This window comes from Mytilus edulis, chromosome 12 (assembly GCF_963676685.1).
Source record: "Mytilus edulis chromosome 12, xbMytEdul2.2, whole genome shotgun sequence".
Classification (NCBI taxonomy): domain Eukaryota; kingdom Metazoa; phylum Mollusca; class Bivalvia; order Mytilida; family Mytilidae; genus Mytilus; species Mytilus edulis.
Window position 1 is genome coordinate 788,315 of NC_092355.1, and position 13,810 is coordinate 802,124.

The 13,810-nt window shown below is 35.1% G+C and overlaps 2 long non-coding RNA genes across 2 annotated transcripts; one reads left to right on the top strand and one right to left on the bottom strand.

Moving 5' to 3' along the window:
• The first annotated feature begins 6,808 nt into the window (after positions 1-6,808).
• On the top strand, positions 6,809-11,131 carry LOC139499372 (uncharacterized). The gene is made up of 2 exons (XR_011658175.1): positions 6,809-7,325; positions 10,710-11,131. It is a non-coding gene; the product is annotated as an uncharacterized lncRNA (long non-coding RNA).
• LOC139499373 (uncharacterized) lies at positions 10,869-13,518 on the bottom strand. The gene is made up of 2 exons (XR_011658176.1): positions 13,035-13,518; positions 10,869-11,065 (listed from the first exon to the last, which is right to left on the bottom strand). It is a non-coding gene; the product is annotated as an uncharacterized lncRNA (long non-coding RNA).
• Positions 13,519-13,810: the final 292 nt, after the last annotated feature.

Here is a 13,810-nt window from a genome sequence, read left to right on the forward strand (position 1 = left end):
AAATTGTTACTAGTGTTAAAGTCTGTCCGTCATTGTGAGCTCTACATGGCACTATACATCGTTACTCGTATTAAAATCTGTTCATCATGATGAGCTCTACATGGTACTATACATTTTTAATCGTGTTGAAGTACATGTATTTCATGATGAGCTCTACCTGGCACTGTACATGGTTACTTGTGTTGAAGTCTTTTCGTCATTATGAGCTTTACATGGTGTGGTGCTGAACACCAATATATAGTACTGAACCAGTCCATGGATCATATGTACCATAACATTTATCCGTGACGTAATACTCAGTACGCAATAGTCGAACTCTTCACCTATAACCGCATGCATTGATCGTATATTGACATTTATTGATTGCATTGAGTGTTTATATTATAACTGTATTTTGTGTATTAATTACTCTATCATCTGAATAAACCCTGATGAGTTTCATATATTCTTGTTGTATAATTATTTGTATGCTCGGATGACAACATTGGCGTCGTCGACAGCTCAAATCTGTTGATTCTGAAACTACCGCATCTACACGGTACGTTTCACACTATTTGCTCTAAATACTGCACATTATAGCAAAGGCTATATTCTAAATTAAAACCTCCATCATTTTTTGAAAGTTATAGTACCTTTTTAGGCAATACCGCACATTCGATTCACTGTTTGAAATTTAATGCTTGTCTAGTTTTTCGTTTTAGTGAGTCGCCATTTTGAAAAGCCATTAGCTGTATCTTGTCCAAATTAAGCAGAACTGAAGTTGGACTTCTGCGCATGCTTTCACAAAACTACAGTACAGGCATCGTGGTTTACAACAAACACCGTTTCGTGTACAGCTACAGTACATGCATCGTGGCTGATGACAAACATCGTATCGTGCACAATTACAGTACAGGCATCGTGATTGATGACAAGCACCGTTTCGTGCACAAAAACAGTACTGTCATCGTGGTTGATTATATATATATAATTACGAACATCGATCTTTGTGGAAGGGTACAGTACTCTCTTAGACAACATACTCACAAAACAGAAACTAGCAATTTGAAATAATAACTATTTAAAACCATACAATTTTACCAATTTTTTAGAATGTCAAAACCTATTATACTTATGGATGCCACCTTGGATGAACTTCAGTCAGTAGAGGGTATAGACAACGAAATGGCATTACAGATACTTGAGGTTAGAGATACCTCACATTTCATAGACATTAATGCAGTGTACGGAATTACTGGTGTGCTCAAATCAACTTTAAAGAAATGTTTCATTGAACCTGGCATGTTATTCTTATACCAGAAACTGCACAATAAGATAGCAGAAGGAAGACAGCAATTCAAGCAGGATATTTCTAATGTCACATCAGGACTCCAAGAGGTAGACAAGAAAGTTTCCAAAATTGACAACATGACGGAGAAGTTTGATGATTTATGTGCTCGCATGACTAAAATGGAGCAACCTCAATAAATGCGGTCAACCATTCAGTTTAAAAACCCACTACCATTATTAGAGGATGAACATCATGAACAGGCTGAACAACCAGAGAAGAAACGTGGTGCTTTTGGTGCGACAATTAATAATTTGATAGCTAAGTAAAAACCAGCAGGCTGAGGAAAAATAAACCCAAAACATCAATAACCCTGGATAATTCACCAACATATCCAGACTTTTCCAAGGTGTTACCAATTAGTAAACCAAATGTACTTTCTAGTTTAGGTGAGTCATACACTACCAACAATAGTCTACAGGACGATATGTATGCATCTGCAGCGTCCACTCTGAAAGTAAGTACTGCAACTAAAGTGGCGTACTAAAACCATGTGAACCCCAACACTGAAATTCATGTTAAACAGGGGCCCTCGGCTCCCCCTTTTGCCTATTATCCCTGTTTGTTTTGTTCACGCATCGGTAACAATATAATGGAATTTGATGCGACTGTCATACAAGTGGGAGGTTTAGCTAGCTATAAGACCAGGTTTAATCCTCCATTTTCTACATTTGAAAATGCCTGTACCAAGTCAGGAATATGACAGTTCTTGTCCATCCGTTTTTGATGCGTTTTGTTTTTTGATTTTGCCATGTGATTATGGACTTTCCGAATTGATTTTCCTCTGAGTTCAGTATTTTTGTGATTTTACTTTTTGTTACTTCTAACGTGGTGCCCGTTCAGTCAACTATGGAAGTGAAGTCTGAACCAAGCTTTATTCAGCATGGACAATTGGACAGTCAGTCCAAAGATGGACAGGGGCCTTTGGCCTCCGCTTCAAGTACTTCAACTCATGAAATACATAAAAGTGTATCGCAGGGTTACACTGGACAGGGGACTTTGACCTACACCCAATCGAAGTTCAAGGTTCCGCGATACCTAAAAAGCCACCATGTTGGTCTTATAGTGTTCCACCACCGGTAGTACAACAAAATAATGAATCGACTGTACCGTCTACTGCATTTTTCCATCGAGGATCAAATAAAGACACTTCAAACATTCCTTCAGTCCCAGTACATTAGAATATTCCAATATGTATGCCTTCCCATGTACAGTCTATGAACAACACTTCTGTTCAGATTTAAAGTGAAGCTACACACGAAAGGCACAGAAACAGGGACAGAAAGCGCTGCCAGCGGGAATCCTCTTCATCAAATGATGATTCGATAGACAGGGAATCATCCCGTTGGAAAGAGTCCCATGCTAGAGAACGAAGCAAAAGTCCACAACTGCCGAAGATGCTAGTCTTTACTGGTTCTGGTAATCTATCTTGGGAAGTTTTTGTCTGTCAGTTTGAAAGAACTGCAAATCGCCGTAACTTGGATGACGCAAAGAAAACGTGCCGTTTTCTAGAATGGTTGTCTTAAGTTGCACTTGAATATGCCCGACGATCGCATATATCAAGATATGACGATTTGCGGAAATATATGAAAATGCGATTTAATAAGAAGGAGGAAGCCTCTGCAGCACGAAGACAGCTATAGTACATCAGACAGTTGGACGGAGAGACCATAGAGGAATACGCAGAGCGAGTTCATTTCTTGACAATTGAGGGGTATTACCGAAGCAACAATGACATCATTGATCAAATAGGTACTAAGGCGTTCCTGCGTGTATGTCAGGAGAAGGAGGCAGCCCGGATTGTTATTATAGAGAAAAACCCAAGGACTATAAACGAATCACTGAAATGGATCAAGTCTTCATTAGCTAACCAAAAAGCCATTTATGGAGCCCGAAAGTCTTATTCTCAGTTATAAACCCAACGACAAGTTACCTTTTCTGATGTTGGTAATTCTGATCATTCTCCGCAGAGTTCTCGGCCTTGCAGTACAATCAGAAGTTTGATAAAGAAGAGAAGAAGAGAGATCTTTAAAAATTGATATTTAAACTTAGTGTCTATAGTTGGTCAGTTATTAAAAGATATAAGGAGTAACATATCTACAACCCGACCAATGTCACAATCAAAATTCCGGAGTCCTCTTAATTCACGTTTTCCGTCACCACACAAAGGACCAAAACTTTATGAAAAATAGAACAACATATCACCCTTTTTCCAGAGGACCTCGTCTGTGCATACACTCGAAGATCAATATTTAAACAAGACAGGGTCAGGTCATTAGGCTCACTTCTGACCATCGAGAAAGAGAGCCTACAAGAGCTCGTTGTTAAGACTGTAGGTATACGTGGTCTGATATTTGCAGTAAATTAAATATCATTCCAGAATATGATTGACACTGCTGTTATATCTTTACTAAGCAGATCATGTCACAAACACAACCATTTCAATAGGACATATCACTACGCATTTAGATGTTTGTATGATATATATGACCGAAACAAGACTTGATATTTTGAAAGCGTGCACTGCAGTATTGGATTTGGTGCACACATCTGATAAGCATAAAATATAGGGAAAAAAAGTCTTCCAACAGAGATCTTCAGGGGCCCCAGGCCCCACAAAATTATCTGTACTGCATCTATTTCAGCAGCAATTGAACTTAAATTCATCACTTCATATAGAAGTCGACCACATCAGTGTTTTGTGTGTGGATAAGTTAAACAGGTCAAGATGATGCACCTTGACCTAAAGCAACATTTGAAAACGTATTGGGAACGACCTGCGGGAGCTGTGAAGTTCAAGAGGCTTTGGTAGATTTTTTTATGCGATGAAAATTATAATGTAATACAATGTACATTTTTTAGGAAAAACTTTACACTTTCGTTTTATACAAATTGTAGCATCAAACACTTCCGTTCGAATGCTGTCCAGTAAGCTATCCGTGGTTTGAAGTGTGGGTTTTACGATTATACCGTGAACTGTATGTAGACCGTAAATGACAATGCTTCGAAGTTTTTCCAATCGCTAATCAAAGAGAATAGTGTCGAACAGAAACTATTTATTATTTCGAATTTGAGTATGTTTCCGAAGAGGACGATACATTTTTGATTCTTATGACCGTTTATTTTGCGTATTTTCACTGTATACATCCCATCGTATTGGATTATGAATGACTGTTAAGTTTGAGTATTTCATGAACTCAGTTACTTAAATTATATTAAGAAGGAATATAGAACTTTTTAAGACTTTTTTAGTGTGGATTTATGCATGAAAATGTGTGAAATATGAAACCTCCTCTATTCCGACATTACTACATGTATATGGACTACTGTTCACAGACAGTGCGTTATGTCTAGTCGTTTTATTTACCCCTGGTCTAGTTCTACTGAGATGGGTTGATTGTGGTGCTGACCACCAATATATAGTACTGAACCATTCTATCTTGTATATGTACAATAACATTAATCCGTGACGTAGTACACATAACGCAAGATTCGAACTCTTCACCTATAACCACATGCAATGATCGTATATTGACATTTGTTGATTGCATTGATTGTTTATATTATAACTGTATTTTGTGTATTAATTGCTGTATCACCTGCATTAATCCTGGTGAGTTTCATATATTGTTCTTGTATTATAAAGTATATGCTCGGATCACAACAATGGCACTGTACATTGTTACTCGTGTTGAAGTCTGTTCGTCAATATGAGCTCTACATGGCACTGTTCATTGTTACTCGTGTTGAATGAAGTTTGTTCGTCATTATGAGCTCTACATGACACTGTACATTGTAATTCGTGTTGAGGTCTGTTTGTTATTATGAGCTCTGAATGGCACCATGAATTGTTACTCGTGTTGAAGTCTGTTCATCATTATAAGCTCTACATGGCACTGTACATTGTAACTCGTTTTGAAGTCTGTTCGCAATTATGAGCCCTACATAGCACCCTACATTGTTACTCGTGTTGAAGTCTGTCCGCCATGATAAGCTCTACATGACACTATACATTGTTACTACATGTAGTGTTAAAGTCTGTTCGTTATGATGACCTTTACATGGCACCATACATTGTTACTTGTGTTGAAGTCTGTCCGCCATGATGAGCTCTACATGGCACTGTTCTATGTTACTCACGTTAAGGTCTGTCCGTCATGATGAGCTCTACATGGCACCATACAGTGTTATTGGTGCTATATTATGGCTGTTATGACGAGCTCTTTATAGCAGCATAAATTGTAACTGGTGTGGAATGCTATTTATCATTGGGAGATCTAGATCGTACTATGAATTGTTACAGTATAGCCGTCATGAAAAGAACTACATGACACTTTATTTTGTCTCTGGTATTGATGTATACATCTATCAGTCATGATTTGCTCCACATTTTACCATACACTGTTATTTGTTTTGATGTTTGTCCGTTCATCCGAAAATTCTATCAGATTGATTTTTTTATGCTGACGAAAGCCATATTTATAGTATCGTAACATGATGCTTTACAGCAAGTAGATGTATTTGTCTATTGACATACAACTGTCATGTAATACTGCTATGTGGGTATTTATCGGTTTTCCAGATATTTAATTGACATTGTGACAACCTTACATTGGCGTCCATTGTCGCTATTAAAAAAAATGTTCGCGTAAAGGTGAGACAATTCTAAACGGAGTGGAACCCCCGACTAAATTTTCTATGTTGTGTTTTGTGCACTGTTTTACTGCTCAAGCCATGGCGATCAGTTTATTGTGGACTTTTGATTTTGAATGTCACTTCGGTATCTTTCGTCTCTCTTTTTAATACAAATAAAAATCAAAATCAACTATGCCACTGCCTTACATCTAAATATTCATACTATACTATACTATAGATATGTTTTTATTAAACGTCACAAACGGACAGCTTGTCATAATACGTGTCGACTATTCCATTTTATTTCAAAAAGCATTATTTTTGTATATTAAAATTAATTTTAAGGAATTTGAAAATCAATTATATTTCAGTATTTAATTCAAAATGTTCAATGTTGGCCTATTATAAAAGTGAATACGTTCTCGGCTTCCACTCTTTGATTGGTCTTAAATGAATGAAACATTAAATGCAAAATACAAATAAGCCGGAAAAGACGTCTACATACATGTTGTACAAAACCAGGCCGTTAATTTTCTCCTTTGAATTGTCATTTGTCATTTCGGAGCCTTTTATAGCTGACTATACGGTATAGACTTTGCGCATTTTTGAAGGTCCTCCGGATTCCTGTAGTTGTTATTTTCTGTTTCATGTTGTTTCTCGTTGCAAACATATCACATATTTTTGTTATGGTTAAGAATTACATTATTTTGCATTTGAACGCTTAAAGATGAAATGCAAAGGTAGAAAAAAAATTGAGCAAAAGGTGTAAATCGCAAGAATTTAGGTTTAAAATGTTGAAATTTATATTTATACAATAATTCCAAACCTCGTTGGTACTAAAAATAACAAGTAAATATTGGTTTCGAAAAATACGGGAAATACCAACCTTGTTTATCTCCCTTTATTTCCTTCTCGCTGTGACGTCATATGAGTCCTTTGTTACATTGGTATCGAATACATGTGTTAGAACGTAAACTTGTAAACAACGTTAACCGGCTATGGTGTTTTGTGTTGCATACAACTGTAATACTGGATCGGGTCAGGGATTATGTTTGTTTACATTTCCAATATACCAATAAAGACGAAAGAGTTGGACAGGACAGAAGGTGAAGAACTTCGTTCAACGGAGCATTCCAGATTATGACCCCAAACACTTTATTTTGATCAATTTGTTATTGATGCAAGGATTGCCTCGTTCATGACAAAGTCACATTGACACCAAAACAGAATAAGACTGAAAGCAAATGTTTTATTAATTATGACAAGACGGCAAGAACAGACGTCTGCCCTTCCTGCAGGGAGCCAGCCCAAGTATGCATCTAGAACACATAGCCATAGGAAAACGACGGAGATTAGAATAGAGGTATATCTATATTACAAAGTAATATATTTCATTATTCGTAAGGCATATATGGTTCTTAAATAAAGGCAGGGTAGGCATCATTTGTGTTTATAATTTGCCGGGTTAGGATTATTTTTATTGGAGCTCGATCTACATAGACTGGGACCATGTACAGTTTAAACTATATATTTTAACTTCGAGGCTGTAAAATGTAACATTGTTTAGAAGTCATAGTAGACCTGCATAAAGTAAATGAACATCAGTGTGTCTCTTGCAGTTTCATGTAATACAGACCAAATACAGGCATTTGAAATGTTTTCTAAGACTGATAACAAAATAGTGGTAGGTTTGAAAGTCAATCACTGATCTTTTTCTATAAAAGGGGGAGGGGCTTATATATACCAGGAAAACATTAAACCTTCAAAATATAGTTTGCTGATAGGTTGCTGTCTCATTTATGTATATATAGTATTAAAAAAATATATAAGGATTCCACAGTGTCTCGCCTACTTTTGCTGTTAATTGCAGGCTGGACAAAAAGGAGGGAAAAAATGATTAAAAAATCCACTTGATTCTATCTTTATATTGTGAGCAGCTTCTGTCCAAGTTTGGTAAAAACCCAGGATAGTTATTGAATCAAATAAATATTGAAATATAAAAACTTGAACTGCAGACTGTACATGTAATGTTAACTGACAGAAACACTAAGTCTATTTATAAGTAAAATAGCGAAAAAATGGATTTTTTTTTAACAAAATTTACTTCTATATTCTATGTACTATTTTAGGATCATGAGCTGCTGTATCTTGAAGCTTCTGTCCAAGTTTGGTAGAAATCCAGGCCAATTTAAGAAAGTAATTAATATTTTAAAAACTTTGACCACAAAATATTTGTGCACGACAACGATGCCACCAACAGAATGTAGGATCACTAAGTATCGATTTTTCGAAGGCTCAATAAAAATGATATACAATGTACTTCACCTACAGTGTACATAGTAGCGGATCCAGAGAGGGGCGTAGAGGGTGTACACCCCCCCTTTTTTGATTGGACTTTTTTTTTTTTTGAAAACTGATTAATCAGACTACTAGACTTTGTGACCATTGCCATTTCCCGTGTAATCTTTATGCGACAATTCTTTACTTAATAAAGATATTTTTCGCTGGTATTTAATGATCGTGTCAAAAGAAAAATCACAAAAATCCTGAACTCAGAGGAAAATACAAAACGGAAAGTCCATTATCAAATGGCAAAATCAAATTATAAAACCCAACAAACGAATGGACAACTGTCATATTCCTGACTTGGTACAGCCAATGTAGACAATGGTGAATTGAACCTGTTTTTTTTTAGCGCTAAGCCTTTAATTTGTATGACAGTCGCATCAAAACATGGGATTCGCTATGGTGGTGTTGACCAGTTCGTCGAAAAAACGTCACCCAGCCGTTTTGAATTTCAAATTACAGTAAGGCAGCAACCATTTGATTTTCTGGGGGGGGGGGGGGGGGGGGAACTATGTTTTTTTGGGAAAAAAAAGTTTGTTTCCAGGTTTTGGTGAAATAAATATTTTGTTTTGGACCCTGAGAAAAAAAATGTTTGTTTCACCCTCAGCTGCCACTATATGTAATGTTAAAATTGAAAGAAAAAAATAGTTTTCGGTTTGTCGCTAAAAAAAATAGATTGTTTTTCGCCGAAGGCGAAAAAAAAAGTTTGCGCAGAAAAAAAAAACCCCATTGACTTCTATTTCACAATTCCACCAAACAGAAAGGTTTACTCTGTTACACTCTCCGATGATGAAAAAGTTCCATTGGTTTGAGGAGGCAGTCTGAGATATTTGACTCTGATTTTTGCCTTAAAACAAAAATTCTGGCCGTATCTGGATTAAAAATGATAATCTTGTCTACTTTTTCGCTATTAGAAACGAAAATTTCCAACAGAATAATATAGCCGATAGCATTAAATGAACATGATGAATAAAAAACGGGCGTATTTTTTGGGGCCGGGCGTTTGAATGTCTGTTTCGCTGAACTGATATATTGAATACTTTTTTCAAGACCAGGGCTGCAACCTGCCGACTGGATGGGGCCTTTATGTCTCTATTTGTCGACCGTCATTCATAAATTCGCTGTCATTACAAACTCATTCGTAGCCTTTTGGTTGATTTGGAATCCCTCACTTCGCTTAATTTTGATGGGTGAAACATATATCAACCAAACATTTGGATAAAAATGCTTGTTTGTCTTTTTAATCTCATGTCGGTGGTATTGTAAATTTCATCGAATAGCCTGGCGTAAATATTGTTTACAACAAGAATCAAAAATGTCCAACTCTTACACTATACAGCAACATTAAAATATAAATGTCCCACGTCAGGAACCGTTTAAAAAAGTACATTTAACACTTATTTTATGTTTTTTAGCCCGAAAAAGGTCTCAAAAATCCCACCCCCCCTTTTCTAAATTTTCTGGATCCGCCCCTGGTACATGTACATGTCAGTATAAAACCTTGAATGAGTAATAAAACAACAAGGCTGTATACAACTATCAAGTCAATTTACAGAACTTAAGAATGAACCTAAGCCAACTTTGTATGGCAATCATTAAACAAGCCCCCCCCCCCTTTTTTCATAAAAAAAGAATAAGAAGAATTGGGATAGAAAAAGAAAAGATAATTGGATTCAAAGATATATAAGACTTTTATTAGTTGTCAGTAACTGTCAGTACTCTCAGATAAGTAATTAGTCTTTTTGTTGTTGGGATATACGGTCATGTCCTCTCTGTGTCAGGAGCCTGTAATTCAGTGGATGTTGTTTGTTAATTTGTTAAATATTTGTTTTTCGTTCATTTTTTGTACATAAATTAGGCCATCAGTTTTCTCTTTTGAATTGTTTTAAATTTGTCAATGGGACCTTCTATAGCTTACTATGTGGTATGGGCTTTGCTCATTGTTGAAGGCTGTACGATGACCTATAGTTAATTTCTATGATAGTTTGTCTTTTCTGGAGAGTTGCCTTATTGGAAATCATACCAGATCTTCTATTTTTATATTCATTCCTGCTTTATTTATAGTTTCTCTTGTTTTTGTTCACATGTCTATGACAGTAGTAGATGGGCATTATGTTTTCTAGTCAGTCACATTAATTTGAAACTGATTAATTAACACATATAGAAATAAGAAAATGAGATATGATTTCCAATGAGACATCTCTCCACCAGAGACTAAATGATGCAGAAAGTACATATTATGGTGTTATCATTTAAACAAATCCATTAGTAGTCTGGCATCCAATGAAAGTTGTCCATAATTATAAACCATGCTGAAAGATTCAAGCTTTGTTGTTCCTATGCAAATCAAATTGTTTTTTCAATTGAACAAGACTAATTCTCTTTTTATTTATTTTTAAAGGTAATGTGCATGAACTTATGGAAGTATCCTTCATACAAAAGTGGCTTAGATATACATTTGTAGCAGCAGTTTATAAAAGACTGGCTGAGCAACCCCTTCTAGCAAATCAGGCAAACAGACAAGAAAAGGAGACCACTTATAAATAAATTAAACAATGAATAAATGTGATAAAATTTTATTATCAATATAGTTAATATAATTTGACTCTTTGTGTGGTCATTAGGGCTATTTAACGTTTGTTAATTGTTCAACTTGGAACTGTTCCCTTATTTTGCAAACAACACCTGATGGCAACACAACTCATATATTTCTCCTAGTACATGGTAAATCTTCTTTGTGACAAATATCTGTTATTTCTGAAAACAAAAAAAACTATTCAGTGAGACATGTGAAAACTTATTTTAAAAATGAAATTTTACAAAGTGTCTTAGTTATTTTTGTTTGGTTGCTATCCAATATACATGTATGTATATCCCACATCTTCTTTATTCATACATATTTAGTAGTAAAAATCATATGGCTGTTTATTTACTCTTTTGAAACTTGATAAGGATTTAAAAATCAAGTACAAAATCTTACTTTATAATTATCAACTGTAATCTTATTATAGCTCGAGTAGGGAAGTAGTGGAATGGGTGTCAATGAGACAACAATACACAAGAGGCCAAATGGCACAGAAATTATATACAAAATTTACATTTACTGGTGCTTCTGAAATAGCTGCTGGTATAAAAATCTATGAAAACTGAACATGAATTGCTCTGTATGCATCAGTCTCTGTGCCAGTCACAAATAAATGCAAGTGATATTCATTGTTTGTAATTGAATTTGTATGTTAAAAACCTAATCACAGAAAATTAACTTCTTGTCTTTAAATATTAACAATACAACAGTTTGTCATTAGGAGACCAAGAAATGGGAACTTTCAAGAAAACTAGATTCCATACAGGGTAATTGACAGGTTTGTGTTGGCACAATAAAAGAATATAGTCATTTAAGTAGTACAAGTTAGTGTATAATGAGGGGTTACTTGCTACTGGCATAATTAAGAAATGTGACCATATACTTACTCATGAATCATATGATTTGGATTAAATGGATTAGTTCTTGAAGGTATTCACCCATGTACAATGTATTCATAATACAACATGCACAAGAAGGTATTGTTTGGGTTGGACAAAATCAATCAATCAAGAGGGATATAAGTATATCAACTCTACAAGAGCTTAACCCAATTAACTTGGGCTTTATCATGTTTATCATGTACAATGTACATGTGTCAAGTGTATTACAAATGTAATACTGTTACAAAGTGCAATTGATTACAAACAAAGCCATGACTTTCATTAACAAGTTTTCTAAATACTTTTATATTTATGAGATGGAGTTTATAGAGAGAATCGCTCTGTTCAAGCAAATTATTAAGCATAAATGCAACAGTCTCTTACTGTAGCAAGTTTGCCATATATGTTGATCAATCATCATGTATTGAATTTAAAATAAGAGAGAAATATATTTTCTTAATTTATTCCATTCACAACTTAAACAGTTAAAATTAATTTAAACGAATCAATATGATCAAACATGCACCCACCCTCCCCATGTGTTGATATATATATATACAAGTACATCACACCAGAGACATACAATGTACACAAATGTACATGTATGAAGATATTTCATCAACTCATGTATTAAAGTACTGTAAATGTGCAAAGTTGTTTAAAATTAGGACTGACTAGTGACCATAAATATAATTTATTCAGAGGTGTTCAATAATTCATGACAAAAATTGTCTACATACATGTATATATATTATATGCACACATGTAGATTCACTGTACAAATTACCACACAATTGCTTTTGTTTATATTACCCACTATATTGTAATAAATATATTGTACATGTAATGATGTATATCATACAGAGAGGGAGAATTGATAGTATCATTTGAAGACATTTCCATTTCTGGCCTTCTTTTTCAATCAAATCAAACAAAATCTCCACCCCACCCCTTTTTTCCTTTTTATCTCAACTTTAATTAAAGAGGGGTGAGCAGGAGTCTTTTGATAATTTTCCTCTTCCCTAACCCATCCAATTCCATCTCCCTACTCCCCCTCAATTTCGCATGTTCCCTGCCAACCCCTCCCTCAACAGCTAAAGGTCGCAATGTACATTAACTGTGTTTACCAACCTACTTATATCGTGACGAGGGCCTAAGCTTGTCTCTCGATGTCTGACAGAACAGCCGTTGGATGTCAGAGTAATCTCGGACTCACAAAAAGTATGCCGAAATACATTATTTTACTATCTAATTTACGCACCATGAAAGTTTGAAGCCGACAGTCTGTTAAAGATCTATTTCGTTTCCATCTTCACCATCGGATGTAGAAAATGTTGGCTTCTTTATCCAGTTACCGATTCAGCACCGGCAATCCTCTGGCTCTGACTTACAGGTTCAGCATGTATGATTGTACTGACATAGTTAGTTTAACCTTGGGAATGTCTATCTGTTCACGTTCATCGTCTGTGAATCGATAGTCCATAGTTGTATCGTTGTATTGTCGTTCACATATTCGCGGCCATGCTTGTTTGTTTACATAATGAGAGGACACATATGACGTCACCAGCATTCCGGAACAAAGGGAGATAATCATGTTGCACTTTCCCCGATGAACAATGAAGTTACCTGTTTTATAGGTATAACGAGGACACACAAACGACTACCAATATTTTTTTTAGTATTTATTTTAACCAATTTATTAAAATATGAAACAAAAAAAGTTTTTAAAAACCTTTGCATTTCACCTTTAAGCATTATTGTTCCGTTGAAACTATAAAGTTTAATTTGTTATGAATCTCAATTATCCTTTTATGGAACTTAATTTATATATTCGTTGCATACATATGAATATTCACACAATTCAGGAAAGTATTAAGTTAAATTAAAGATTTATTTTTGAAGCACATACATACGGAGTAAATATATTTCTCTGAATCACTGTGGAAACAGTTGATTACTTTGTCTTTTAAAGCTAACAAAATGACAGTAGTGTCAGGTTTGAAATATCTTGTTTAAGTAATGCTCATTCATTTTGTA